Source organism: Cupressus sempervirens, chromosome 9 (assembly GCF_028749045.1).
Source record: "Cupressus sempervirens isolate cs-2001-9-10 chromosome 9, ASM2874904v1, whole genome shotgun sequence".
NCBI lineage: Eukaryota > Viridiplantae > Streptophyta > Pinopsida > Cupressales > Cupressaceae > Cupressus > Cupressus sempervirens.
This window is the reverse complement of record NC_143126.1, coordinates 246427228-246432639: the sequence shown is the minus strand read 5'-3', so window position 1 is coordinate 246432639 and position 5412 is coordinate 246427228.

Genomic DNA, 5412 nt, shown 5'->3' with positions numbered 1-5412 from the left:
CTTGTTAAGGAAATTTCAAAGCAAACCCTATTTTTGGAAAGAGATATTTTATCATTTTTCTTCAAATTTATTTGGTAAAAGTTCATATTTAATAGAATCATGGATATGTTAGTAGTTCACAATGTTGAGAATGAGGACAAACCTAAGTTGAAGATTATTTCCATAAAACACATAGAAGGAAACCCTAGTGCAACATTATCCATTACTCCGAACAATGTACTATATTTGGAAGATGTAGGAAGTTGTCTTAATAGTAACTTGGAATCTATTGGGAGTGAATATATGAACAATGATATGGAATTAGTTTTCAATCACCATATGACTATAAAGTTTGAATTTGAACATTTGAAGGAACTAGATATGTTTAAATATCATTTCTATCCTGAATTAGACATAGATGAGTGGACACAAATCATATTAAGTAGAATAAATGATGGGAAATTATGGATGCAAGATAATGTAATTGATATTTCAGCTGACCTTATTCATGAGCTAATTGGTCTTTGTAAACAAGGTAGTGTATCCATTGGTGAGAAAATGGTTAAGAAGAAAGTGAGAGTTATACCAAAATAGTGTATAATGGAAAGGTCATGGTGATCAATACCATTAAGAAAGATGATGTAAGACTCTTGAGAAGAATCATACCTACTTTGTATTTGCAAGTTCAAATATTGATGAATTGTTAGCTAGATTCATTTATGTAGCCTACAAGATATGTGTAGAGAAGGAATAGGTAAACTTCAATGAAATTTTGAGAATGCAACTACTTGAAAACCTAGAAAAGATCAAAAGGACTAAGAATGTTGTGTTTAGATTCCAGTCACTAATTAATCACATATTCTTTCATGTGCTTAAAAGACTTCCATATTTGTCACTCACAGAGATTATGAGTAGTGATAGATGTACAATGGAAAAGATTAATGATGTATGTAGAAGACATCCTATAGATAAGATATTGGATAGTGGAAACTTGATTATGAAGACATTTTAGAATGAAATGAGGTAGCGATTTAGAATTGCACCTGCAATTGCAGATAGATTTAAAGATGACATTTGTATTATGGTTGATATAGATTTTACTTATATACAAGTAGTAGAACCTCAAGAAACATTTATTAATTCCTTAGGTTATGAATTGAGTGATGATATTTTAGTTGGATATATCAATTTATTGTTGAAATCAAAGAAGGATAAAGCAGAATACAAATTTGGAACCTATGATAAGATTACCTAGTCAGCTCATTAGGCATCCTTGGAGAAGGCTTCTCACAAGAAAATAGAAATCATAATGAAGAAAGCTTTATCAGAGGCTAGTGAGACTGAGAGTGAGTCTTAAGTAGTCAGGCAAACCATGAAGCAAGTTATACTGAATGTACAACCTTTATCAGTATTTTTTGTAGAGACATCTTTGGAACAAAGCATCCCCTATGCAGCAGTGTCATATGTGCAACCAAGTGAGCCAAAAAGATAATTTGAGAGATTAGTGGAAGCTGTGAGCAAAAGGATCAAGCAACAACCCACTGGACTAGGAAAAAGGAAAAAGACAATTATCGAGTCTAGTGAAGAAGAAGAAGAAGAAACCAAACAAGTAGAGAAGGTACCAACTTCTAAACAATCAACAAGAAAAACTTGATAACCCTAGAAGCTGAAGATAGAGAAAATAAACTTAGCTATTGCTATTGAGGGAAACTTTGTTCAGATGAACAATTTTTTTGATTTGTATAACAATTTTTAGAAAGATCAAATTGATATCTCTACTATGAGACATATTATAGCTAACAATCTAAAACTAAAAGATATTGAGGCCATAGAAAACTAGAAAGTCTATGACAAACTTATTAAGAAGAATGCCCTAACCAGAGAAGAAGATTTAGAATTTTGGAAGTCTAAGCTAAGGACTATTTGTAAGACTAATGACAAAGAAGAAATTAAGAGATTATTGAATGATCTAGCACTTTACTTAATACATAAAGTGAGACCATTTTTTTTTATGGTGGGTGAGAAAGATAAGAAAAGAAGTGGGATAGTAGCAATAATAAGTCAGATGTTGATAGAATCTAAGGCATCTTCATCTGCACCTACAATCTCATAAGTGTCAGTGAGCGGTGATATAATGTAGATATATTAGACCAATGTTACCATTAATATCAAGGATACTAACCCATTTGAGAGTTCAAAACCACCTGAATCTCATTTCGAGGATATTGAAGGTAAACTAAGGAAAGTAGAGGAAGAGAAGAAATAAAAAGAAGGAAAGGCAAGATAAAAGAAAGAGGAAGAAGAAAGAAGAATCAAAGAGGCAATTGAGAAGAAGAAAAGGGAGGATGACACTAAACCTTCTAGTTCATCTACTCCTCTATTGCTTGCTAGCCTAGCAACTGATGATGATGATCAAACTGACTTGATCCCATCGTTATCAAAACTCATTCAGAAGAACATAGCAGTGAAGAGCCTACAAAAAACCTTGATAGAGGTTACTGATAGACTACATAGTGCTCTGGTAGTACAACACATAGAGGAAGATCAATAAAAAAAGGTAAAGATAGTGCTAAAGTTATTTGATGAGGAATTCATTAATTTATTGAGTGTTACAGAAAAAAGGTACAACTTTCACATGATGCTAACTTGTTTAGCAACATTTGTCAAAATATTAAGAATGATTTGATAAGTCTTGATACTTGTATTAAGGAACTTTGGAAGTGTCAATAGGAATACAAGATACTATACATTAAGTGTACCCAATCATATAATTTGACTAAGGACATTGACAATCATATTGGAGGAAAGATGAGTGAGCTAGAAGCTCCATCTAGGTAGATACAACATACATCTTGTAAGATTGATGATTTTGAAGGAAAAGTGGCCAATATTCACAATGATATCAGGAAACTAGAACTTTGGAAGGAACAAATTTTGAAAACAGTATCAAATTTTAGAGAGTCTATTGCTCTGAAAGTATCTATTATTGAGAAATAATTGGAGGAATGTGTCAAGGCCAAGGACACTTATTCTAACTTTTTAGATTTAGATCTTAACGCAGGTTAGATTGCATCATATGCCTTATGTGCGATTCTCACCTCTGCTGAATCTACGAAGGAGACATGGACTAAAGGTATGGATAATTTTAAGGAAAATTTTGATGATTGCATGAAGATACTATAAACATAAGGTAGAAGGACAAAATTTTTTGAAAGTAGTTTTTGGATAGTTTTTTTGACATTTCAACCTTTGTCATTGATGTCAAAGGGGAAGGGATACAATAGAAAATAGTAAATTAGGTAAAAAGGATTGTAAAGTATATTGTAAGGGGGAGCATATATAAAGATGGAAAGATTGTAATAGAAGTAATGTGAATATATTATTTTTGTTAAGTTTTTATTACTTAGCCAATTTTCCCTATTTGTTGCCATTAATACCAAAGGTAGAGATTATTGACAATTGGCTAATAAGGATATGTAATTATTGTCATTTATGGAAACACATGATGTACATTCTTATGGGAAACCTTAGAAATAAAGATACTTAGCTTTTGGTACTCAAAAAATTGTTTAAGTATGGAATTTAGTATGCAACAATGTATTTTTTTGTTTATAACTTGTTGTTGACGTCATACTATGACTGGAAAAGTTAGATGGAGATACTATACATGTTGATGATGATGTGTATAGCCTTGGAAGTCAGTACAAACTCTATAGAAGAAAGATATTCATATTTTAAGTGAAACAAGACAACAAAATTAAAGGAAAGGAATTATTTTGTTTACAAAATAATTACTTGTCCAATTAGGGTCGACATCCTAGATGTTCACTATAAGTTGAAAAAGTGTATTATGGTCTTAGTTGACCTAGTAGTAATTTGTGAAAAAACATGGTATTTATGCAAAAGACATCTTGCAATGAGAAGTGTAACTTTTGTGATATATTGTGATATGCAAACTTTCATGAAAGCGGTATATGTGAAGTTTTGTAAAGCTATTTGTGATTCAAGATTGAGCTGAAGATTAGAGATCAATCAAGATAGAAGTTATAGTATCTATATTTTAGGAATTTGATTACTTGTTTGGGCAGTGAGCTCTTCTTGTAATTGGAAGTGCATGTTTGGGTAGTGGGCTCATCTTGCATCTACTGCACCACAACCCCTAATAGGGACTGCTTATATTTAATTTTCTCATTGACTCCTAATAGGGTCCATCCTCTAATAAGGAACTTATATATTAGTATATTATCTAGTGGGTATCATCCCCACTAGGGTTTTCCCTTGGCCAGGGTTTTTCTAGTTAACGAAATATGGTGTTATGAGTTATCTTTGTGTATGATTACTATTAATGTTCAACATTACTTTATTACTTTGTTATGTATGGTTTAAAGTAAGAAATAATGTCTAGTTTGCAACTAAAGTTTGTAGATTACTGATTCACACCTCCCCTTTTAGTAATCCCTATTTCTAATAGGTTCAGTTAGTCTTGGGTCCAAATGTACCAATTCAATTTTTACTATCTTCAAACAACTTAATCAAACTTAGAAAATGACTTGGTCTATATAACATATCATCAACAATTTAACTTTTCATGCAATTTTTTTAGCTCTCTGTCTCTATATGTATCGATTACCAATAAATAAAATAATACAAAATATAGCATGCATAACAATAACACCCACACATGAAAATAAAACTTTAACTTTAGGATTTAATGTGGAAATCCAATTTGGGGAAAACCACCAAGTAAAATGCTACCAATTTTTCACTCTTCTAAAGTGAGCTTGGTTAAGAGCCAACCCTGTGAAAGGTTATACAACATACTATTAAATGTGAACATGTTAATGGATTTAATCACCTTGTTAGGAGTGGTCTTATTAAAGGACTTCAGATAATTCCATTATAATGTCATTTGATTAAAGGATTTACAAAATGGCTATTAGTTTAGCCTTGATTAAAGGATTTTGGATTGATACAACTTTTAGAATGTAGCAATAGGTTTGATAGATGTAGAGTACAACTCATTGCATTAATTTAGATGTTCATTCACTCATTTTTTGTCTCACTAATTGACCTTCATTTTCATCTCCATTACTAATCTTCTTGGCATCTCCTCAAGAAAATACTCTTCATCAAACTCTTCACACTTCACCTCTATTATTATTTTCTTCATAGCTTCACCTTAAGATAGCTAATAAAAAATGAACCAACCTTAAAAATCATCTCTTATGCCTCCTTAAATAAGTAATTTTGATCTTTTTCTTCTTAAACATCGTCATTGATCATAGGGTTAGGTCAAATTGATCGAATCCTTCCATCTTTTTGTTTATTCTTCTAGAAAATTTATTGTGTAAAAAATTATCCTCATGTATCAAACACACTAAGTCATCAATCCTTATCTTCCATGTGCTTTGACTAATTCAAAATTTTAAGTAT